Raw genomic sequence first — 26785 nt, forward strand, 5'->3', positions numbered from 1 at the left:
ATAATCACTTGATGTCAGAACTGAACCTCTAACCAAATTAAACTGATGGTAAAAGCAAAAAAAAAATCATGAATGTATTTTTTTACCCTCCTTTCAAACAATTTCACAGAAAAGTGCAACAAAAAAAAATTCACTCGAGAATAGAAATCAACCGGGCCCTTAAAACTATCCATTCTCTTGTGATACATAATAATATAATATCAACCAGCCAAAGCTGAGCAAAGCAATATCAACTTGCCACTCTCAAAGATTCATGTAATTTGGAATTTGGATGTTATAATTTTGGGTCTATGTGGGGCAGCCCTGCGTGGGAGACTCAAATCCTCTTGAAAGCCTGTCTCTTTCCCTATCCCTCCACTAAGAATTTGCCACATTAGTTAATGTTTACACGTGTATTTTGAAAGAAGATAAACGTTTTTTAAATGGATGCCCACATCATGAGAACTCGATGAGGGAAATGACGATCTTTCCTAATGCAGCGTCATCAGTGGGTGTGGAGACCCAGCCGCCCTGACGCACGGGGAAGTCATCGGTAATAACGCCGAAGAGGACATTTGATGAGGGCTACGAGGATTTTGCCTAACACGGCGGAGCGTGCAGAGTAGGAGGCCCTAACACATGGATATGTAGTCGTCGATAGCAAGATCGATGAGGTGGAGTTCTAGCAATTTTCGTTCTGCATGGCGAATACCACGATGCAGTCAATGACGTAGAAGAGGTCGCTTGACGACGAAGCTGTTGTTGCTAATGCAGGGGTGTTGAAGCAGATCGACAAGTTGTGGTGTATGGGTGCAGATACGCCGCTAGAACACACCATTATCCTACACAGCCTTGCACCACGGCTTTGTCATGCATGCACCCGACCATAATCGACGGATACAGGACCGTTTCATTAAACCCAAGTCTTTTGGTTGTAGTTTTTAACAAGAATCTTCATCATATTAATATTAGGCATCAGTAACATATGAATGCAGATAATAATGGCCTCCATGTATTACAATTTTTTTCCACTGACACCTTTCTTACAGACCATCCTCTTTATTATTAATTAAACTAATACCTCCTCCCTTGTTGTCTACAATTTTTGTTTGATAGCAGACAAAAAAAATGTCATTTGAATTTTGAAGGGCAAAATTAATAGCTAACTCCTAACTTCAGGCCGCTACTAGCTGTCTCATATTAATAGGAGAAGTGTAAGTTGAAGAACCATAGAAAATTTTGTCGACAAAGATACGCGAAGCTGCCTCCGTAGGATGAAATTGATCCCAAAAAACGTGGTCTTGTCCGTTGGGACAAAGGTTTGACATAGGGAGGCAAGGAGCCCTGGCATTTAACTCTCCTAGTCCACAACAAGCACCTTTCACCTCCGTAAATCCTGAAATGGATTCATAAACTATTTTAGTATCAAATTTCACAAAAAGTTATTATATAAAACTAATATGTGCGATCAATTTTGATTTGATAAAGTGGCTAGATGAAGTGCAACACAAGACTTCTTAAGAGGTCACTCATCATAATACTACTCTCGCACAAACACGTGTGGAGTTTTGATAAAAAATAACAATCACAATTCTCATGAAAAGAGAACATTGTAATACCGTAGGAAGCTGGACTTTGAATAAGGATGCTCATGGCGGAATAAGTGTCAAAATAGGAGTAGATTATGCCTTCATTCTTCGATTGCCATTCTTTCAACATAGATTGAAGACCTTTGTTATATTGAACTGACCAGTAATCGACTTCTACAACGCATTCCGTTTTGTTCTTGAGCCTGAACACAGGACATCATCCAAGTGCCCCTACTCCCGCAATCTCAAATTTACGGCCACCGTTATCATATAATTGCTGCCGTATTAAAAAACATAAGTGATCGTACCTGATTCAGAGAGGTTGATCGACGGCCAGCTGCTTGACGTTCCTCGCGGTGGTTGACGGTTGACAACGGAGGGGGGTTTGTACCTGTTTACACTCCGACGCTCAAGTCAGTGAAATGCACAAAAAGTATGAAGTTAAGAGTGAGAATGAGATACCTGAACCTCAACTGTGAGGTTGTATTTATAGCCCCCAGCGCGGGGCCAACGATTCCTTCTATTGGGCCGCCACAGGGCAGATCCAATAGGGGAACTGCTAGGGTTAGCGTGGTGTGCAAGAGAGTTTGTTGTAACAAACTCTTACCCTAGATTGGTGCGCAAGGCACGGAGATGATTTGGGCAAGTTTCCTTAATAGGAAACTTGCCCATTAAGACACGAAGGTGTGCTCGACATAGTTATTGAGGTGAGTTTTCAAGCGTGTGCTCGACATGTTGAACGCTGTTATATTCGACATGTCGAGCACGTCATGCGCGTTAGGAAATCTCTGGAAGAATGCTGAGCTGGATTGGAGGGCTAAGCGGGTCAAGATTTCGGACCCACGTACCCAAGCGGATTGGACCTGGAGCGGGCGGTGGGTTGCTAGGCCCAGTCCAGAACAATAAGTAATAGTTTATCCTCTTAGCAAGCATGACAGAATATAATAATGGCATTATTATTATGGTTCAACTATATGTACACCATTGTGTCAAGAAAAAAAAAACTATATGTACACCATTTGATTAAAAAAAAAAACTATATGTACACCATCAATAAAAGTGCTGATGAAATGAAATACAGTAAACTTATACTAGCCTATTTCTTGCTTGAAATTTCATATTTATTGATAATGAGTTCAATAACGATAATATAATAGGAATTGGCTTATATTCATTGTTTGAAATATGTTGTGCTTTAACGGATTCAAAGTTGGACTATTTTGTGATGGTGAAGCCTAAGCCTCTATTTGGTTCTGCGGCTAGATTTATGCGTTTTCACAAAACCGCGGCCAAATTTCGACATTAAGATAGAAGCTCTATTTTGTAGCTTCTTGAAATCACGGCAAGATTGTATCCACAGATGCGCCTCTTAATACGAAAGGTGCAACCAAACACACTATCTTTAAAATATATTGTGGAAAATTTACCGATATCAAATGAAAATTAGCCACATTAAATTTGTAAGTGGTACCTACGAGTTTCACTTCACTTTCAATTTCAAATTTACTTATGTGATTAATTTTTATTGGATATTACACAATTCTTCAAAAGTAACTAAGAAAAAACCTTTTGGGGTTGGTGCAAGTTAAACATCCTTGTAATGTATGATAACTTAAGTAAAAACCTTCTGAATGACACATACAAACACGAACATAAGACACAATATTAATATTGACATGTCAACACCGATTACACTTTAAAATGAATTTTTTTTTATTATAATTATGTGTCGGCATTGTGTCGATGTCTCCATATCAAAATGTGTTAAACATTAGCCACACATTTAATTCGAAGTGTCGGTATTAACAATCTAAGTACAAGCTATATGAGTTGAGTTATGCGTTACCTGTAGTTGCAGTTTTAGTGAGAAAATCATGGAATCAACATATTGTTGTGGGCAGGGGCAAAATATAAAAGTGGCCCCTTAATAAAAAAATATAATTTTTTTTAAAAAAAAAAATTGTCGATTTAAATTGCATATAATACAAAAAAAAAAATTATTCTTATTCTTGTAAACATATAAATTATCAATATTAAACCAATTGCATTAAATCAAATGGGACAAGAAATACAAAATAATTATCTTTGTATATAACGTCAAAAAGGAACATCCTAATCTAAGATTAAATTTTATGCAAAGATTAAAATGAACTAGAACTATATTTACGAGTATAGATAACTAATCTATTGATACTCATATAATATTTTATGAACATTAACAATATATAACTATTATTTTAGGGCCTAAAAATTAATCTATTAATATACATCTGATATTTTATAGGTGTAAATAATATATAAGCAATATTATAGACCTCAAAATTTTGAGTTGAAGCCCTCAAAATTTTAAGGCCCGATGCCGTCGCACATCCCGCACATGTGTGCAGGCCGCCCTGGTTGTGGGGTACTTTTCTTACGAAGTTCAGATGACTCAAAATATCCAAAGAGATCATTGCTTCCAATCACCACAGCAAAAATTGATTTTGAGAGATGCTTTTGTAAAGCACTTGCTCCAATTTCTTGTGTCAATTCCCCATACACAACAGTAGAGTAATAATCCACTTGTTTTGTCAACGGTAACGATTGTTTCTGAAAATATATAAACTAAGAACATAAGAATAACATCAAGCGGGGATAACTCAGTTGGGAGAGTGTCAGACTGAAGATCTGAAGGTCGTCTGTTCGATCCACGCTCACTGCAAAGCTTCACATTTTTTTGTTTTATGTTCTCTAAATATTTTGGGCCAACACAATGTGTTAAGAATATTGATTGTTAGCCAAAGCTCCCTTTAGTTAGTTACATTTATCATTAGGTGATTAGTTTGTTAGAGTTGATTAATAGTTGGTTAATCTCCAGATAGCTCTATATAGGAGCTACTATTGTACCAAACTCATTATCTTTTATCAAAATGAAATCTTACAATTTATATTCTCTCTCAAGCTTTCTAAGCTCTTATCGTGAATCTTCTCTTTTTTATCAACAACTTCAAAATCTTAACATGGTATCATCGCCTCAGTTGCGATCTACGGCATACCGTTCTTCTCATGCTTTCGCCGCCGTACTGGTACCGGAAAAATCAGAGCGATACCTTGATTATGATTCCGCTGATGAATATGAAGAAGATGCAACTTCTGTTGATGTTACTGATTCAGTTTTTGCCAACATTGTTCAAGCTCAAGATTCTGATTTTGCAGCCATGGAGGAAAGGAATTCTGAATTCCTTTTCGGCAGTTTCAGTCAAGATTCAGAATCTGAAATGGTGCAGATAATTCCTATTGAGACTATCAAACCTTCAATTGAAGGAAGATCCATCAAAATTGGCGAAATTGATTGCTTTCTATTGGCTTCTGAATCTGAATTGGTAGCAGAACGGAAAGAGCAAGGATTTGTTTTTGAAGATGACGAATTTGTTCCTTCTTGCAATGAAGAAAGCTTCATGGAGTATCAAGACGATACCACCTTTGGTAGCAAGAATTGGTTCAATTTGCCTCAGCTCGGTGCCTCCGATGACGATTATGCGATCACCAATTCAAGAACCACCATGTTCATCTTTCTTCCTCCGTATAAGGTTCGGTTCTCATCTTCTAAGCTTGAGAAATTGGTTTCAGCAACAACCACGCTGAAGCACATCAATTTCTTCTTCAACCTATGTGGTGTCTACATTGAAGTTTTTGATCCCGGTGGAATTATGTCAGTACTTTACAATTCTGCTATTATGCTCTCTACTCTGTTAATTTTCAATTCAATTTCACTTTTCCCTTTCGATCCCGGTGGAACTTCGGAAAACATTTTCTTTTCCCTTCGCATTATAGCCGTCAATTTTCCCTTTCTCGGACATTTTGACAATTCAGCTACATATTATTTGTTCATGATTGAGTTTATTTTGGAAGTTGAATTGAATCTTGATAGAATACATGCGGTTGTTATTGTTACTCCATTCACAACTTTGTGATACAATGGCTGTTGTAATGTGGCATTTGCAAGAAAGAAACAAAATAGCAAGGCTCTTGTTCTGTTTTGACATTGATGAGTATTTGGAGTTCTTGAGATTCGGCCATTATGGTCTTATTTTCTGCAGTTAAGAAGTAGGATACTGATACAGTTTCTATAGTTGTGGAAATTGCAATCATTATTGTCCTTGCTGTTTTGGTTTTGTTTTCCAAACTCATACTAAGAATCCTCTTGCTATGAGTTTGAGGGAGGCTATTACAAATATAGGTCAATTCTGCAACATTGCTAAGTTTTGGTTCTGCAACATTGTTCAAGATTGATTGATGGTTAGTTACTGATGGCTTTCAATCAAATGGTTGATGAGGTTTGCAAATTCATACCTTTGGAAGCATGCTTGTGTGTTTTGTTGGAATCATGGTTAGTTGTTATTGCTGCCTCAATTGTGAGTTTAAATGAATGCTCAAAATCAATGAATTGGTGTAGACTTTGTTGCAAATGAAGTAAAATCACAGTTTCTTGTGGATTTCCATTTCATAGTTGATCCTTTATCCACTATGTTCTACTGCAACAATATCCTGTATGCTATTTGTGGCTTCTGGTACTACTACCCTTGCTAGAATAATATCATTGCTAGAATTAATTGGTACTTCACACTATTGTCAATTACTGAGCTGCAAGTTGCAGGGTGTTTGTGCCTATTCCAACATCATATTAGTGGTTTGGTGCTTCTCTGTGCAAGACTGGTTTATAGGTTCAAGACTTATGTGATTGTTCTATGTAAAAGTTTATGAAAGAGTGGACTTCGTGTTGAGAATGTCTCCATTGTGAATGTATTGCTTTTTGGTCTCAGTTTGCATCACTTCATACTAGATGGTCTTTATTTTTCTTGTGAACCATTTAAAGCTCTCAAATTATTTGTTGCTGCTACACTACAGAAGAGTTCTTGGTACAGTTCAAGCTTGTCCTTCAACCATAGAAAATGTTATGGAATAGATGTTTTTGAAACAGTCCCACCATTGTTATGTGTTCTGGATATTGTGATTCACTTGTGCCACCAAGGATTGAATATAACAGCTATGATATGGTAGATTGGGCTGATACGTTTCTGATTTCATCTGAGGCTACTCATTTGGTTCCTACCTCTCTTTGATTTTCATGATGTCTGTTGCTGCATTTTATGTCACTTTTGGAGGTTCAAAAATGGATACAGGTTTTAGTCTAATTGGAAGGTCACTTGCTACAGAATATGGAAGGTGGTATAAGGCTAGTTGCGCAGATTTTATGTTACTTGCTTGGGGTCTATGGTTTACATGACTGTATTACAAGCCAATATTCAATGCTTTGTTTGTCTTTAGTTTTGTAATTCAAACTCAAATTGGTGAATTTCCCGATGTTGAGTTTGAGGGAGACTGTTAAGAATATTGATTGTTAGCCAAAGCTCCCTTTAGTTAGTTACATTTACCATTAGGTGATTAGTTTGTTAGAGTTGATTAATAGTTGGTTAATCTCCAAATAGCTCTATATAAGAGCTACTATTGTACCAAACTCATTATCTTTTATCAAAATGAAATCTTACAATTTCTATTCTCTCTCAAGCTTTCTAAGCTCTTATCGTAAATCTTCTCTTTTTTATCAACAACTTCAAAATCTTAACACAATGGGTCGTTATCACTATTACAGGCCCACATCCCTCAGAAATGAATAAGATTATCCAAAACATCATTTAAATTATTATTTTTGGTATTAATCATCATTTAATTTTTTTGGGTTTATAGAATTCTTAATTTTCTTTTGAATTTGTAATGTCCCTTTTATAAGTTTCCAATTCTACTCTTAATTTTTATTTTTATTTTGAAGAAGAATTCTACTCTTTATAATTGCTATACATAGAGAATACAGTATGAATTATTTGACTTTTTTTTTCAATTTTACTCAATAAAAATTAATTTTACAACTATTATTTTTCTAACAATTATCCTTCACATGGGTTTATTATTTTACCATTTTGGGAAATTAAAAAAGGAAATGAACTTTGTGACTTACATAACGTTCATCTGTACCATCAAATATCCCAGCACCTGCGGAGGCAAAGCTAACACCATTGATGAAGGATACATTTTTCTCATTTTTGTTGGCCTTTGATGTTAAAAAGAGGTAAGGTGGTGAAGTTGCCAAACCCAATTTCTCACCTGCAATCATACATTTCATTTAAGACAAACAAAAATAAATGACTTGGAAACTCTATGGAAACTCTATTCTTGTCACCACACGTGTATAATATTTTACTAGTGTGTGCATCAACATAAAAGCCAAAAGACAATAATGATATTAACATTTGAATTGGATGTATATGTATCATGTATGTACTAATTTCCACATTAATTATAGGGAAGTAAAAAATAATTCACCACTAAAATTTATATACTTGTAAGGTCTCGATTTTAGGATGAATTAATATGTATGTCAAAATATCACGATCACTATTGTACATAAAAATAATGTTGGAGAAGTAATATTTTCTACCATTCTTGTTTTGTTTTTGGCCATAACCATATAATAGTATTTTTTTTTTTCGTTGTTAGTTCACCAAATCAACTCAATCACATGAGTTTCTTGGAAGAAAAAGCTTAGAATTGAAAAGAAATATACTTTGGCCACCAAAAATATCTATCCAACAGACTACTAATTGGAGATTACTAACATACATAGTTCTAATTAGTGTTATTAAAGTAACTGATTGTTAGTTGGTTCAGTGGTAATTGACGCTGGACTTAGTAGGGGAACCACGGTTCGATCTCCCACAACTGCGATCGAAAGGGGCTTGATGCCAAAACTGACCACCAAACCAGATTAAGAGGCCCAGTGGGCCGGATACTGATGGTGAAAACAAAAAAAAATGTTCATTAAAATGAGTTGATTAATTAGCAAGTTAATTATAATTTGTTATGTTTTCAAAATTAGGCATAACATATTCTCCCATTTGGAAAATAAAGAGGAAATAATGAGACCATAGAAATTAGAAAATAAGATTTGATGATTTTGGAATTTCCATAATAACAAAATATTTATCATCAAAGATATCATTAGTAGTATCTAACAATATATTTGAAGAGCCAAATAAGATAATTGAATATTGAATCACATACCAATAAAATCTGCAGCATTTTTGCCGTTGCTAAATCTCCCAGTTGGTTTATGATCAAGAAAATCAATACCATAATGACGATGATTAGCCTTAGCAATAGAAAGAGTCAAGTAATTGTTGTTTCCAACATCTACAAGTGAATCTCCAAAATACATAAACAGCAGGAACCATTTGAGACATTGAAAAACCATAGCTTAAAATAAATACAAAAGAATACACAAAGAAAGCTTTGAAACCCATCTTGGAATAATATTACTACTATGTATGTGATTGCTTAATATTGAACTTGTTTTTGGTTTTAAAGCAATTCTAAAAATTTATCAATGAATGGTACACGTCAATTTACGCGTGAAAAGTAGAGAGATTTGATCGAATGGTTAGTGAAGCAAAGTGCACTCTTTAGAATATATTCTCCACCCACTTATAGTTGATATTTTATTTTTGTTATAATTTTTTTCTAACATAACTTAGATCTGTTATCCCGTAAGTATATCTTAATTGATAGAGACAATGGATATAAAATACAGAGATTGGGGTTCGAACTTTGATATTCCCACTATTCATCGAGTTAGTAATGAGATATTTGAGATAAACTACTTGACCAAAAAGAAACTTAGATCTTTTAAATTGGCTATAAAACTATTCATCGAGTTAGTAATGAGATATTTGAAAAAAAATTATTAGAGTCAACTCATTATAGTCGAGTTATATTTTTAGAGAAGAGATATGTTGTCAACTCTCTGAATATCCGGTTAATATAATTGATAAAAAAAAAAAAAAATCATGTTAATATTCTATGTTGACAAATGTTGTCATTGTCAAAAGTAAAATTCTTAAGATGGGCTTTGGAGCTAAATTGCAATGATCCAACTAGGACATCCTAATATCTAATCTTTTAACATTTGTAAGCTTTATGATTTTAATTTTTTATGTAGCTGATAATCACGTGACATCCATATACAATAAATTAGTTGAATGAAAGCGAAAGCATTCAATATACACAAAAGTGTACTAGTATCTCAAATCTTCTATTCTTTATAGTTTGGTTTAATATATGTTTGTAAGCACATGAGGCTGATACATCAAAATCCTATGCAGGGTATATCCCACTAATAAAAGCTACATTAAGCGCAAAGAAAGCTTTTATACGTGTACTAAATAGATTATTTTGATCTCCATGAGTTTAGCTCAGTTGATTGGAACATTGCATTATATATATAGAGATCGAAATTCAAATTTCAAACATTCCATTTTTCTATTTTAAAGTATAATTTTTAGTCACTAGATTACTTAATAAAAAAAATTATTTTGTGTACAAATGCGGGAATTAATTAATTAAGTGTTTGAGACGGGTAGAATCATGTAAATGAACGTATTGAGGATGTGTAGGAAAAGCGACCGCACAGAGTCCTAAATTTTAAGGCACCAAAATAATTATTTTTCTTAGGTTAAAGTAAAAGACTTTACTTTGAGTCTGGTAAAGAGTCTTTCAAGAGAGTTAGAGAGAGCAATAGACTCAAAAGATTTGAGCAATAAAACACATGCAAAGATGTTTTTGGAATTTTGTTTATACTATTGAAAAACTTAGGTCATTTTCTAATGACAATTTGAAATTATCTAGCATAAATTTTTTTTGAAGGAATCTAGCATAAATCTGTAATAATTAACAATTTAGAGATCGATATATTATATGAAATTAGAACACACTTACTTGAATAATCATAATCACAAACCATTGTTACCGGAAGCGCACCAATATCGAAAACATCGATATACTAGACAAGGTCTTCCTCTGCCTATCACATGCTCCAGTCTTTGAGATCTTTGATGGGGAAGACAACAAATGAGCTTACTGTGTTTGTACGTGATGGCAAAGGGGACCTAGCCAATCTTATATAAGATCACAACCCTAGTACCACCCATCATGGACTCTAGAGTTGGGCCTACACTTTGTTTCTACACAAATCAGAATTAGTGTTCAAGCCCATTATTACTGATCACAATTATCGGGCTTAAGCATCATCAAATGGATCACAACAACATCAACCCGTTTTTATTAAAACCAAAACTTACAATTGATTGCAGCCCACATAATATTGGAAAATATTCTAACATTCTCCCACTTGGGCAAAATCAATTGTATATTTTTAATTTGAGAAAACATTTTGAAAACGACTCTCGGGTTGATAACATATTTTAATGTGGCCACAATGATCCCAAGATGCAACATCTAATTAAGACTCCATCCAATCATGGCGGCAATTATATCGTTATTGATACAATACCTTCCATAGTTACAAATACCACCAAACTCCGTCGATTAGTCATTCGTGTAGAGTGTAGCGAGAAAATGATATGTTTGTGATCTCAACCATACTATCATTTTCTTCGTCAGTCCTCAATTTCTCTCAAATGCATTAAAGCCAGAGAAATTATATGGTCCATAAGATACCACAAGTCCAAGCTTCAAAAAAATGTTGACTACCGCGGTATAATGATCTAATCAACATCGAGCTCCAATATTTTAGACATAATTTCTCTCAAATGCCTCAAAGCCAGAGAAATTACACGGTTCTTAAGATACCATAATGCCTCAGCTCCAAAATAGTGTTGATCACCGGCTAAGTGATCCCGACAACACTGAGCTTATTTATTTATGTTTTCACATAATGCCTCAGCTCCAAAATAGTGTTGATCACCGGCATAGTGATCCCAACAACACTGAGCTATAATATTTATTTATATTGTTGGATATTTGAATTGGCTTAATTTTGCTAAAACAAATATACTAACAAGATGTTGGAAAACATGTTACAACATCATATTTATTCAAGGAAATCTCGCGCATTTATGAGAGCATCTGCTATATATGGAAATCCACTTAAAGAGCACGCTCAATGGAGATTTGATCTGATCAGGAGCTTTAAGGATAAGACAAACTTAATGAAATAGCTGGATGACTTATCCTATCATATAAAGTCCTTTAAACACTTTTGGAAAGTCTTGATATATCCTTAATGAAGATTGAAAAAGTATCAGATCACACTTTATGATTCTCAAGGAGCGTCTGAGCATTTGTGAAGTAAGAGGAGCGTGCTATTACACTATATATACGAAGACCAAGTTCAAGACTGAGTATTAGTTCACATATTGAGTCTTTGTTGAGTCTTTTATTGTTTGATTGTAATTCTTGCTTGTGGATTCTATAACACGAGTTAAGAAGTAAGTTTATTATTTTAAGGTGACTCCTAAGCTTTGAAGTACGGAGTTTACCGTGTGTGATTCACTTGAAGCTTTTAAGCAAAAGTGAAGTGTTGTCTTGGCAAGTTGTCGCCACATCATTCCCAACATTGTATAATCAACACAGGTTGTGTTGTGTGAGTGGAAGTGAGATGGGATCTCATGTCTAGGAGTTCCTAGGCAGAAGTTGCATGAGTAGTATCGAGGTTATAAGGCGTAAACCAGGGGTTTGCTGGAGGTCTTAGTGTAAGGCGTAAATCCTAGGGTTTGCTGGAGGTCTTAGTAACTAGAGCTATTAGTGGATTTCCTTCCTGGATTGGTATCCCCCAGAGTAGGCAGTTGGCTGAACTGGGTTAACAATTACTTGTGTCATTTATTTATTTTTCTGTCAGTTTTTATATGTTATATAAGATGTGCCAACAATAGAAAACAACATTGTTCACAAAGTAGTTGTTGGGACATCTTAGGCAACATCATTCTAGTGATACCAGAATTTCAATTGGCATCAGAGCGGGCACCCTGTTCTGTTATTTTGGGTGAGCTCCAGGGAGAGTACTTTCTGGTACAATGGATAAAGAAGGAGGGTCAGTGTCTAAACCCCCCTTACTGACAGGTCCTGAGAACTATGATTATTGGAAATCTAAAATGGAGGCTTTCATAAAATCAATTGACAGCAGGACATGGAAGGCTGTGTTACGTGGATGGGAACCACCAATGGTTCTTGACAAAGATGGCAATAAAACTAATGTCAAGAAGCCACATGATGAATGGACAAAAGATGAGGATGATCTAGCACTTGGCAACTCCAAAGCCTTGTATGCAATCTTCAATGGTGTGGATGCTAATATGTTTAGGCTTGTAAAGAGATGTGTTACTGCTAAGCATGCCTGGGAAATTCTGAGAAAAGCTCATGAAGGAACATCAAAAGTTAAGCTGTCTAAGCTCCAGATGCTCAAAACCAACTTTGAGAATCTCAGAATGAAGGAGGAAGAAACCATTCATGACTTTCAAATGAATGTGCTTGATTTTGCAAACTCATTTGATGCGCTTGGAAAACCTATCTCAGATGAGGAGTTAGTTGGAAAAATACTCAGATCTCTGCCTAAAAGATTTGATATGAAGGTAACAGCCATTGAGGAGGCTCACGATCTCTCCAGCCTGAACTTAGATGAACTCATAGGATCACTTCAGACCTATGAAATTGGCTTGAACAGGAGGAATGAAAAGAAAGATAAGAATCTAGCCTTTGCCTCAAAAAGCACTGCTGATGACTTACAAGTTGAATCTGAAAGTGAAGAAAGCTTAGCTGAGTCCATGGCTATGCTTGGGAGACAATTCAACAAGTTGATGAAGAAAGTAGATCAAAGGGCCAAGCCAAATGGTCGATTCAACAACAACAAACAATCCAGCTTTAAGAAGAAGACAAATGAAGATGAAAGAGGAGTTAGGTGCCATGAATGTGAAGGTTTTGGCCATATCAGACCTGAATGTCCAACCTTTCTAAAAAGGCAAAAGAAGAGTCTTGTGGCTTCATGGTCTGATACAGATTCAGAGGAGGAAGAATCTGCCAAATTTGTTAATGCTCTAACAGGGGTATGTGTATCTGACTCAGAATCATGTGATGAGGAGGTAACTTATGAGGAACTAGCTGCAACTTACAAAGATCTTCATAATAGAAGTATAGAAGTTTGTAAAGCATTGGAGAAACAAAAGAAGATCAATGGCAAACTACAAGCTGAAAGAAATGACTTACTCATGAACATTAATAATCTCAACATTAAGGTTGAAGATCAGAGTAGTCAAATTCGACAGTTGGAAATGGAGAAGTCTAACCTCCTGTGTAAAGTTGCTGAACAAGGTGAAGAAGTGACCAAGTTAAATGCTGACTTGGATCAAATCACAAAAGTGGCTAAAATGATGACCAAAGGTACTGATGCCTTTGAGGAAATGTTACAGAGACAAAACTATGGGAAACCTAAGCCCATTGGTTTTGAACATGAAAGAGTAAAGCAGCAGATGAAGTTCAACAATGCTACTGTACATACTCCAATCAGCAGTATGTTTGTGTTAGGAGGATTGTCGCGACATCTGATGGGACATCCTATGCCCAGGTTCTATAACTGGACATGCCATCATTGTGGTAGGAAAGGACACATTAGGCCCTTCTGCTATAGGCTGCACGGATATCCAAGGAGAGTTCATCAAGAAAGCTATACACCTGCTTTTCCTAATGTTACAACCAGAATGGAATGGAGAGAAAAGAAGAAGATCACGGGTCTAATAGCTCATACATCCTTGAGAGCTTCTTCAAGAGAAACTTGGTACTTTGATAGTGGTTGTTCTAGACACATGACAGGTGTTGAACACTATCTTGAAGATTTGAAGTCATATGCTTCCAGCTTTGTGACCTTTGGAGATGGGGCCAAAGGAGAGATCAAGGGAGTTGGTAAACTTGAAAACCATGGCTTACCAAAGCTAGATAATGTGCTGCTTGTAAAAGGGCTTAAAGCAAATCTTATCAGCATAAGTCAACTTTGTGATGAAGGCATGAAAGTCAACTTCACAAAAGCTGAATGCCTAGTTACAAATGAGCAAGGAGAACTGTTGATGAAAGGAGTAAGGTCTAGAGACAACTGTTATCTCTGGATTCCTAAAGAAGAAGATGTATCCACATGTCTTATTAGCAAAGAAGATGAGGTAAAATTGTGGCATCAAAAACTTGGCCATCTGCACCTCAAAGGCATGAAAAAGGCAATAGCTAAAGAGGCAATCAGAGGACTTCCAAAGCTCAAAATAGAGGAAGGGAGTATATGTGGAGAATGTCAGATAGGGAAACAGACAAAGATGTCGCATCCAAAGTTGCAACATCTTACCACAACAAGGGTACTAGAACTGTTGCACATAGACCTGATGGGACCAATGCAAGTGGAGAGTCTTGGAGGAAAAAGGTACGCGTTCGTAATGGTAGATGACTTTTCAAGGTTCACATGGATTGAATTTCTGAAAGACAAGTCTGAAAGTTTTGATGCATTCAAAGAACTTTGTCTTCAACTCCAAAGAGAAAAGAACTCTGCTATTGTTAGAATACGAAGTGATCATGGTAAAGAGTTTGAGAATGCAAGCTTCCTTGAATTCTGCATCTCTGAAGGAATCAAGCATGAATTCTCAGCTCCAATCACACCACAACAAAATGGTGTTGTTGAAAGGAAGAACAGGACAATACAAGAGTCAGCCAGAGTAATGTTGCATGCAAAACATCTTCCATATCATTTCTGGGCTGAGGCTATGCATACTGCCTGTTATATTCACAACAGTGTCACACTCAGAACTGGAACCTCTACAACACTATATGAACTGTGGAAAGGCAGAAAACCAACTGTCAAACACTTTCATGTGTTTGGAAGTAAGTGTTACATCCTAGCTGATAGAGAGCACAGAAGAAAAATGGATCCTAAAAGTGAAGAAGGATTATTTCTTGGGTATTCAACAAACAGCAGGGCTTATAGAGTTTACAACCAGAGAACCAAAGTAATAGTAGAGTCTATCAACGTTGTGATAGATGATATGACATCTGCTAAAACATCTGACACTGAAGATGATGTTGCAACAACTTTGCCAACATCCGAAGAAGAAGTAGCAGAGAAAGAATCAGAGTCAGATGATGAATCAACAATTCCTACACCTGGTCCTGTTAGTAAAGCTCCTTCAATTAGAATACAGAAGAACCATCTTGTACAAGTCAAAAGGATTCTGAAGTATATAAAGGGCACCAGTGATTATGGGATTCTGTACTCCCAGACAAAGAATTCAACTTTGGTAGGGTATTGTGATGCAGATTGGGCTGGAAGTGCTGATGATAGAAAGAGTACCTCAGGAGGATGTTTCTTTTTGGGTGACAACTTAATCTCATGGTTCAGCAAGAAGCAGAATTGTGTGTCTCTATCCACTGCAGAGGCTGAATACATAGCTGCAGGTAGCAGTTGTTCACAGTTGATGTGGATGAAACAGATGCTGAAAGAATATAATGTTGACCAAGATGTCATGACATTATATTGCGACAACTTGAGTGCAATCAATATATCAAAGAATCCAATTCAACACTCAAGAACCAAACACATAGACATCAGGCATCATTTTATCAGAGACCTTGTTGAAGAATATTGTGTGGAACTCAAGCACATTGGTACAAGTGAACAGCTAGCTGACATTTTTACAAAAGCGCTTGATGCTAATCAGTTTGAATTTTTAAGGGGCAAATTGGGAATTTGCCTGCATGAAGAAGCATAGCAGTTACAACAGTTGAGGCGTGCAAAAGGAAACCGTTTTCTCTCCCATCATTCAATGCACGCTAATTTAGGGAAATCATTACAAACTTCCCTTAAATATGTCTGTACACGCAATCAATACACCTTCACTCAAATCCTAATTTTCTATCGTGAACCCTATTCTTCCACTTCCAACTTCAACTTTCATCCATTCAACTTCCTAAACCTCAAAAATCATCATCCAAACATGTCTGAATCTTCCCAAACTACAAAGTCCGGTCGTTCTACTCGATGAAAGGCACTAATCATCAAGGATGTTGTACCTGTTACAACTGTTCGTTCTTCCAAATCCAAAGCTCAAACAAATGTCGCTGAGAGGAAAGGAAAGGGAAAATCTGTTGAAAAGAAGAAAACTTCAAAAGTAAGTGATGCTATCTCTCCATCTGATAATAAATCTGAGAAAGGAACTTCTAAAAGGAATAGAAGGGATTATAAATCTAAGTTTGCTCTGTCTATGTCTGATTTGGTTTTTGAATCGAATGTTAACATATCCGAGAAAACAACTGAAGTAGCGTCTCAGAACCCTAAACCTGTGTCTGAAGTTGTTGAGACACTTATTTCAATTGCTGGTAATCCTAATCAAGATAATTTGGGATCTGATGCTGAGAAGAGAGATCTGAATAATGTGCCTGTTGATACTGAGATGGAAGACACTCCTACAGAGGTTGAGCCTAATATTGCTGAGAAATCACCAACAATTGCTGAGATGGTGGCTGAAAAATCAACCCCTGCTGTTACTGAAGAAGTTGTTATGAAGGATGTTGAAACATCCTTGAATGAGAATGAAGAAGTTGAAACTACAACTGCTGAGGAAGAACCTGTGAAGGAAACTGCTGCTGAAAAAGATGTTGAGACAACTGACACAACATCTGAGTCCACAGATGAAGAAACAGGAACTGCTGATGAGGGTACTTCTGATAATGAAGGGGACACTCAATCTGAAGAGAGCAACCGGTCCATTCCCACAGAAGAACCAGAGATTGAAACTGACAAGCCTGCAGAAGCTGAGAAGGAAACAGAGAAAGATGTAGTAGATGTTGATGATTATGTCACCACCAAGACTGCTGTTAAACCAACTGGTGGTATAACAAAAAGGTTGAGAAGCTGTACAGGGAAGGCTGTGGCCACTGCAAGCAAGACTCCTGCACCAAGAGTGAAAACAAAAGGTGTTGGACCTGTAAAAGGTTGGAGTAAAATTCTATCACCTCCTGGCAAGAAGAAGGAGACACTGAAGAGAAAGAAGGAGTCATCCAGTGACTCAGATTATGATGCTGCTGAAGATGTTGCTAACATCTCATCTCCCAACCCTAAGAAGGCTACTGTGAAGAAGGCTCCTCAAGGTGTTGAAGAAGCCCCCTGTGATAACATCTCCTTCCATCGTGCTGCCTTTGCACTGAGATGGGACTATATTTACCAAAGGAGATTAGCTGTTGAAAGGGAACTGAACAAAGATGCTCTCAAATGTCAAGACATCTTTGACTACATCAAGGAAGCTGGTCTGATGAAGACAGTCTGTGACTACAGTCCCTGTTATGAGCTGCTCGTGAAAGAATTTCTGGTGAACATCCCTGAAGAATGTGATAATCCACGGAGCAAGGACTACCACAAAGTTTTTGTCAGAGGTAAATGTATCAATTTTTCTCCTGTTGTCATCAATGAATACTTAGGTAGGTCTGTAGAACCTAAGGCTGAATTAGAAGTTGCTAATGATGTTGTGAGTGCTGAAATAACTGCTGGTAAGGTTAAGGTCTGGCCCACAAAGAAGCTGATACCCACTAGTAAATTGAATGTCAAATATGCCATCCTCAATAGGATAGGGTCAACAAATTGGGTGCCAACCAAGCATGCAACCAATGTTGCTACAAACCTGGGTAGATTTATATATGCTGTAGGAACCAAGTTTGACTATGACTATGGAACCTTTATTTTTGATCAAACCATTAAGCATATTAGATCAACTGCTGTGAAGATGCCAATAGCATTTCCATCTTTGCTATGTGGAATTATCTTGGCCCAATATCCAGACATTAAGGTTGTGACTGACACTCCCAAGAAAAGGGAATCTGGTTTTACGTTTCATCATAAGCTCTTTGGTAATCACAATGTTACTGATCATGTTGGGACATCTGCTGCTGGAGCTGGTGTTATGACCAAAAAGGAGATTATTGCTGGTTTAAAGATTCAATGTCAGGAAATAGATAAACAGCAGGCTGAGCTTGAGGAAAGGAAGAATGTGTTCTTGAAGATGATTGAAGGATTGGAAGCTGATGAAATACCTGTCAAAGCTAGTGCAAATGTGGCTGCTACAGGTGATCAAAACAATGCAGATGATGATGAAGGTTATGCTACTGCTACAGATGAGGATGAAGCCTCTGACAGTAGTGATGATGAATGATTCTGTAATCTGTTTAATATTTTACTGTACTTTGTTTTTGGTTTGTGGGTGTATTTGTGCCCTGGATTTTAGCACCTTCTGAGTGCATGGTCTGTACTTTAAATTCTGCACTTTGGATACTTAACTTTCCTGTTTTGGCACATTTTGTGGCTAAAAAGGGGGAGTAGTACTTTGTTTTGTTTGTTTCTGCTACATGTTGTTGTGTCTTTTGTTATGACATGTTTTTAAGTAGCAGTAAGCAAGTAAGCAAGTATTCAGGGGGAGTAAAATTTTTACCCTGAGATGATGCACAAGCTGATGAAGTCAGGGGGAGTTTGCTACTGAATGGATGCTGCCCTGATTGGACGAACATGTGCTAGAAGATGTGCTCCCATATGTCACAACATCTTTAATGACATATGACATATGATATATGTTTTGCTCTGATACCACGTTTTATTTTGCTCGAGGCAATTTGATGATAACTCCGCTACTGCTGCCTCTGATGCATATTTTTTCACCTATGTGAAATTTGATGCTCTAACATTCCTTCTTTTGTGTGACCATGGTGATTTGAAGGATTGCGCTTTTTATATCTCTCAAAGGTAATGGCCTGAAATTGTTTTAGCCAAAAATTGCCAAAGGGGGAGATTGTTGGATATTTGAATTGGCTTAATTTTGCTAAAACAAATATACTAACAAGATGTTGGAAAACATGTTACAACATCATATTTATTCAAGGAAATCTCGCGCATTTATGAGAGCATCTGCTATATATGGAAATCCACTTAAAGAGCACGCTCAATGGAGATTTGATCTGATCAGGAGCTTTAAGGATAAGACAAACTTAATGAAATAGCTGGATGACTTATCCTATCATATAAAGTCCTTTAAACACTTTTGGAAAGTCTTGATATATCCTTAATGAAGATTGAAAAAGTATCAGATCACACTTTATGATTCTCAAGGAGCGTCTGAGCATTTGTGAAGTAAGAGGAGCGTGCTATTACACTATATATACGAAGACCAAGTTCAAGACTAAGTATTAGTTCACATATTGAGTCTTTGTTGAGTCTTTTATTGTTTGATTGTAATTCTTGCTTGTGGATTCTATAACACGAGTTAAGAAGTAAGTTTATTATTTTAAGGTGACTCCTAAGCTTTGAAGTACGGAGTTTACCGTGTGTGATTCACTTGAAGCTTTTAAGCAAAAGTGAAGTGTTGTCTTGGCAAGTTGTCGCCACATCATTCCCAACATTGTATAATCAACACAGGTTGTGTTGTGTGAGTGGAAGTGAGATGGGATCTCATGTCTAGGAGTTCCTAGGCAGAAGTTGCATGAGTAGTATCGAGGTTATAAGGCGTAAACCAGGGGTTTGCTGGAGGTCTTAGTGTAAGGCGTAAATCCTAGGGTTTGCTGGAGGTCTTAGTAACTAGAGCTATTAGTGGATTTCCTTCCTGGATTGGTATCCCCCAGAGTAGGCAGTTGGCTGAACTGGGTTAACAATTACTTGTGTCATTTATTTATTTTTCTGTCAGTTTTTATATGTTATATAAGATGTGCCAACAATAGAAAACAACATTGTTCACAAAGTAGTTGTTGGGACATCTTAGGCAACATCATTCTAGTGATACCAGAATTTCATATATAATGCCTCAGCTCCAAAATAGTGTTGATCACCGGCATAGTGATCCCAACAACACTGAGCTCAAATATTTTTATATTTCAAATTTCAAATAATTTCAAATTTATAAAAGGAGTTAATATAAAATTCAAACTCCCACTAATCAAGCATATCAAGAGAATATAAGTTATCTCCCACTAATCAAGTGATCTATGATGTTCAACATTTCAATGGAAGCATAACTGGAGAAATTCATTTGAATCAAAACCAAATTGGATTAGTATTATCATAAGAGGCCAATATAATAGTACAATCACCTTTGGGCAGAATGCACTCACTAGGGTCAAAACCTTAGTCAAAACCTCAGATGAGTTAATCAATGAGTATACATTGAACTTTGAAAGTTGTCACCTTTAGGCAGGCAAATTCCTCCGATCAATACATCCTCCAATAACTTCATCTCAAATTAATTTTTAATCGTAACATATAATAATCACCTTTGGGCAGAAAATTACATGTTATAATTAAAACCATTCCTCAAACTACAAAGAAAATCTCATCAATCAATATAAGCGATCCCACTTTGGTGGTAACGGCCTATACCAACACATGAAATCTCTTGCATAGGAATCAATAATTAAAAGTTTTCACATATAACTATATGTCTTTAGTTGGGGAGAGAGATCATTACTATGAAACAGTCAACTCATAAGAGATCATTATTGTAAAACAGTCAACTCAATATAATAAATAAATAATTTATGCAGCGGAATAATATGAGACTTTATTTGAATATTATTGAGGATATAAAGCAAACAGTCCCGAACTTTTATAAATAACATAGGACTCCTCAATATAAGTCTCTATAAACATTTATAAATAGTTGACATGTAATACTCTCCCACTTGATAGAGAATTATAGTTGAATTACAATCCAAAAGTGTTAAAATATTTAAACAAATATTCAACTATTTTCTCTATCACACAATGGACATGTCAAACAATGTCACACTAAATTTATATTTTTCCAGAATAGAACTCTCAAAATATTAAACTTGAAATACTCCCACTCAATATAGTAAAATTTAAAATAATGGAGTATGTAACAAATTAATTAATGATTATATTGAGAGTTTCTAATTTAGAATATTCTGGAAAAATAACAAAACTTTAGTATATAATTGCACATTTATTATTTCAAAAGGAGTAGACGATATTGAAAACAAATTTCTCCTTATATGCAATTATATATAATAAGTCACAAGAGAATAAATACTTGCACAACTAACCTCCAAAAGTGCGACATCCATCCTTGCAATTAGAGTCAATGAACTTTAATGATTTGAGAGTATAATGAAGTCCTTTACGGCGTCATTTGAATAATCATAATCACAAACCATTGTTACCGGAAGCGCACCAATATCGAAAACATCGATATACTAAACAAGGTCTTCCTCTGCCTATCACATGCTCCAGTCTTTGAGATCTTTGATGGGGAAGACAACAAATGAGCTTACTGTGTTTGTACGTGATGGCAAAGGGGACCTAGCCAATCTTATATAAGATCACAACCCTAGTACCACCCATCATGGACTCTAGAGTTGGGCCTACACTTTGTTTCTACACAAATCAGAATTAGTGTTCAAGCCCATTATTACTGATCACAATTATCGGGCTTAAGCATCATCAAATGGATCACAACAACATCAACCCGTTTTTATTAAAACCAAAACTTACAATTGATTGCAGCCCACATAATATTGGAAAATATTCTAACAAAATCTTGAAACTTATTTGTAACATCATTCATATAAAATTTGTTGTGAATTAAAATCAATTGAGAAGACCACGGTGGAATAAATAACAATAACAATATCATGTTATTATTCAAGGTATTTAGAATGAGTTTCTTTTGTACCAAAAAGTTTCTCAACTCTAGAATTTCACCTAAAAGGCGTGTTACACACACCTTTTTTAAATTGTTCTTTCTAATTCTAATAAGCAACTATTAGTTTTGGGTCTAACTCATCCTCACAAAACCGGCTTGTAAGGTGAGGATTGCCTCTTACTTATAAACACTTGTCTAGGCCATCTCACAACCGATGTGGGACTTCTCTTAACACACCCCCTCACGCTCAGCACTATTGGGCTTGGTGCGTGGATATAAACGGTGGGTGGCCCGATAACGGGTGACCCAACGGATCTCGGAGAGGCTCTGATACCATATTAGTTTTGGGTCTAACTCATCCTCACAAAACCGGCTTGTAAGGTGAGGATTGCCTCTTACTTATAAACACTTGTCCAGACTATCTCACAACCGATGTGGGACTTCTCTTAACAGCAACTGTTAAGTGCTTTGCTATTGGTGCACCCGAACCAATTAGGGTGACTTTTGAAAATGTCAGTCTAGTCAAGTTTCCTTACCGGGTAGCGTAAAGCATGAGATTCTCAATCTGGCACTTTTTCCTTAACTATTTTTCGCCTTTTTATCCATTTTAAGTGCTTCTCGCAACTGAGAGGTCTAAGCCCCGTCTATTTACATGGGATGGCTAACGATCATTCTTTTCCTGTACTTTACTAAATAATGAGTACTTTTGCACACTCACTTTTTCTTGTCCTTGTCTTTTAGACCTTACTTTAGTCCTACTATCAATAGCTCTTATAATCTTAGACTATCTTAACTATAAATACCAAAGCGTCCTTCCTTCTCAATGGTCGGACATCCATACAATACATTCTTTTTTATCTTGTGCCCAGCAAGAAAATGAATATGTGAACACGCAGCTTAATCCCTTGTTTGTTCACTTTGCATAGGCCACACAACGGGTACACTTAACACCAAGTCAATCTTCAAGAAAAAAGTGAACTACACAACATACACAAATGTTTTTTTTTTTGAAGAAGCTAAATTAGTCCACCCAAATTGGCACCAGAGATAATCGAACTTGAGATCTTAAGGAGGAGCACACTCTCAAGTCTCAAGCTAATACCACCAGACCAACCCAAGTGGGTTAACATACGCGAATGTTAATACACACTCACTCGCAACATGCACCTTGTGGTGTATTTTAACCACTTTTTAGTTATCATTTGCTATTACACACTTCCAAAAAATATGTGAGTGTATTATACCAAATGTCTATAGGAATTGTTATATTTGTGGTGACGTAGTCGTGTGTTTAACGTTTATTTTTGTGATTGAGAGCGAGCGAGAGCTTCCATGATTATTTCAGTCTCCCTAGTGCAAAACGTGACGTTTTATTTTACTCATGCGGGCGGATTTTGAGCACCAGTAGTCCAGTTCCCTCTCGCCGAACTCGCTCATACCAACTCAATCTAAACCAAATTTTTCAACCCATTCACCCGTTACCCATTTTAAACCATCCAAATCTCTAGGTTTTTTTTCAATTATTTTTTTGGTTGAGACGGGTCTCGATTTTTTGTCCAACTCTAAATATATTCATGTATTAAAATTTCGTTTATGTAATGTCTTTATCAATTGAATTAAACTCACAGAGACGTTACATTCAAAACTCAATCTCTATATATATAATTTAATATTTTAACAATTGAGCTTAGCTCACAAGTATTTTTTTTTTTTTGTCACCTATTGACTAGAAATTTCATCTTACAAGTAAATAAATTAAGTGTGCAGGATTCCAACCTCGACTCCGGAAAAAATCATTTGCAATAGTATAGTATTTCATTTTATTTTGAAATCTAGTAAGTTTTTTTGGAGACAACAAGTCAGGTGTAGTGTCGTGTAGAATACATACAGTGGATCCTTTGTGGTCCCTAAATGCGTACAATCACGTAATCAGTGGTTTGTGATGGTTTGATTAAAATTAAATGGCCTTAAATAAAAGTGTATTTTGATTTTTATTAATAATTAAATTAGGAAAATGCTAAACAGTGTCCCCGGACACTAGTTAAGCATATCTATTATTTATATGTTTAGGAGTTTCTCTTTCATGATTCATTTTCTAGATGTCATCCTCTCATTTATCAATTTCTATGTGGCATTCTCTCAAAACTCCTCAAAAAATTTAATCCTACGTGGCAACTTCTAATGGCATTCTACTTATCAAAAAGTGAACAAATTCAAAATAAACAAAAATCTATATTAATCAATTTAATATCAAATAGTAATAATTGTAATTGTATCGTAAATGGAAACAAATTAAATCAATGGTCAAGCGTAATTTGGAATTATATCCAACTTTCATTAGAAAATTAAAATATAATGATTTATATTCTATATATACTTGATTCCATTTTTATGAGATTATTTGCTCTTTTAAAATTGTTAATTATTGATTGACATCCTGTAAAAGTTTATGCAAAACTTTAGGAATACTGCCTTTAATTGTTAGTAGCATCAGCTGGATATAATAATTTTTATGGTCTTCAAATTCAATTAAAAAAATATTAAATCTTTATGGTCTCCAAATTATTCTCTCACAAAATTTTTTCTAAATGGTCGTGTATCAAAATACTAAGGTCACACACACACACACACACACACATATATATATATATATATATATATATATGGGGGCTGCTAACTTAGACCCAGTTGGGTCTAAGTTAGCAAGGTGCACCTTTTCAGTTGGACCAAAATACCCATTCTTTTTAATTAATTAACCAAATTAACATCAATGGACGCGGATCCAGTGTCGCGCGCGTACCGCAGGACCATGGTTACAGGCCGTTGATTTCCATCTGACAGCCAAGCACTGATCTCATCAAGACTGTCTGATCAATCAGACAGCCCAGATCATCCGAATCCATCAGATTCCAGCGCGTGCACCACACTGGATTACACCCTGGAGAGAGAAGAATCTACTTTTTAAAAGCAGGACACGTGTCGCTGTCTGATTGGCTGGGCGTGATTTTTTTCCATTTAATACTTTGAACTCAATTATTTCGTTGTAAATTAATTTTTTATTTTTTATTTTTATACCAAAATTCATAATTTTTTTTTCTCTACAAATAGAGACTTGGTTCGTTTGATTTGGACACAGAAAAAAAAAACCAAATTTTTCACTACCTTAATCTCATTTTTCACTACCTTACATCAACTCACTGAAATCATTCTACCAGGAAAATGGTTTCAGAGTACAAATCTCTGAAACCATTCTACCAGCTAAATGGTTTCAGAAGCAAATAACTAAGAATCAACTTACTGAAACCATTCTACCAGCAAAATGGTTTCAGAAACAAACACAATTAATAAATTACTCACTGAAACCATTCTACCAGTAAAATAGTTTCAGAGTACAACTATGTGCAACCATTCTACAAGCTAAATGGTTTCAGAAGCAAATAACTTATAATCAACTTACTGAAACCATTCTACCAGCAAAATGGTTTCAGATTACAACTCTCTGAAACCATTGTACCAGATAAATGGTTTCAGAAGCAAACACAATTAATAAATTACTCATTGAAACCATTCTACCAGTAAAATGGTTTCAGAATACAACTATGTGCAACCATTCTACCAGTAAAATGGTTTCAGAAGCAAACATTAGTTTTTAATTACCGTTTTATCTCATTTAATTAACTAAAAATAGTTTCAAAGCTCCAAAAATTTCATAAAATATACCAAAAGTTCCAGAATATTATCTACTATTTTCCTGGTATAATGGTTTCAGTGAGTTGGTTGAGTGGTGCGTGTTAAATTACAACACATAAGTAACGTATTTAGTAGACAAAAAATGAGATTAAGGTAGTGAAAAATTGCATTTTTTTTTCGGTGTCCAAATCAAACGAACCAAGTCTCTATTTGTAGAAAAAAAAAATATGAATTTTGGTATAAAAATAAAAAAATAAAAAAATAATTTACAACGAAATAATTGAGTTCAAAGTATTAAATGAACAAAAATCACGTCCAGCCAACCATTGTGTGACACGTGTCCTACTTTTAAAAAGCAAATTTTTCTCTCTCCAGGTTGTAATCCAGTGTGGCGCACGCGCTGGAATCTGATGGATCAGGATGATCCGGGCTGTCTGATTGATCAGACAGTCTTGATGAGATCAGATCTTGGCTGTCTGATGGAAATCAACGGTCTGTAACCATGGTCCTTCGGTACGCGCGCGACACTAGATCCGCGTCTATTAATGGGTATTTTGGTTAATTAATTAAAAAGAATGGGTATTTTGGTCCAATTGAAAAGGTGCACCTTGCTAACTTAGACCTAACTAGGGTCTAAGTTAGAAAACCCCTATATATATATATATATATATATATATATATATATATATATATATATATATGAATTTAATTTATATGCACCGTCAGTGTAAAGTTGTTTTGCACATGAGTCCAATAATATACCGACACATCATGTATGGTAATTAAAAACACATGACGTGTCACATTCATTAAATGATGTGGCAACGCGTCATTGGATGTATGTGTAAAAAAAAATTACACTGACGGTGCACAACAATTAAACTCTCTCTCTCTCTCTCTCTCTCTCTCTCTCTCTCTATATATATATATATATATATATATATATATATATATATATATATATATATATATTGTAAC

General features: G+C 35.7%; 1 non-coding gene and 1 pseudogene across 1 annotated transcript; one reads left to right on the plus strand and one right to left on the minus strand.

Moving 5' to 3' along the window:
* Positions 1–947: 947 nt before the first annotated feature.
* Positions 948–9015, minus strand: LOC123910275 (annotated as a pseudogene).
* Positions 4197–4269, plus strand: TRNAF-GAA. The gene has a single exon. It is a non-coding gene; the product is annotated as a tRNA-Phe (tRNA).
* Positions 9016–26785: the final 17770 nt, after the last annotated feature.

Source organism: Trifolium pratense, linkage group LG1 (genome assembly GCF_020283565.1).
Source record: "Trifolium pratense cultivar HEN17-A07 linkage group LG1, ARS_RC_1.1, whole genome shotgun sequence".
In the NCBI taxonomy this organism is placed as follows: domain Eukaryota; kingdom Viridiplantae; phylum Streptophyta; class Magnoliopsida; order Fabales; family Fabaceae; genus Trifolium; species Trifolium pratense.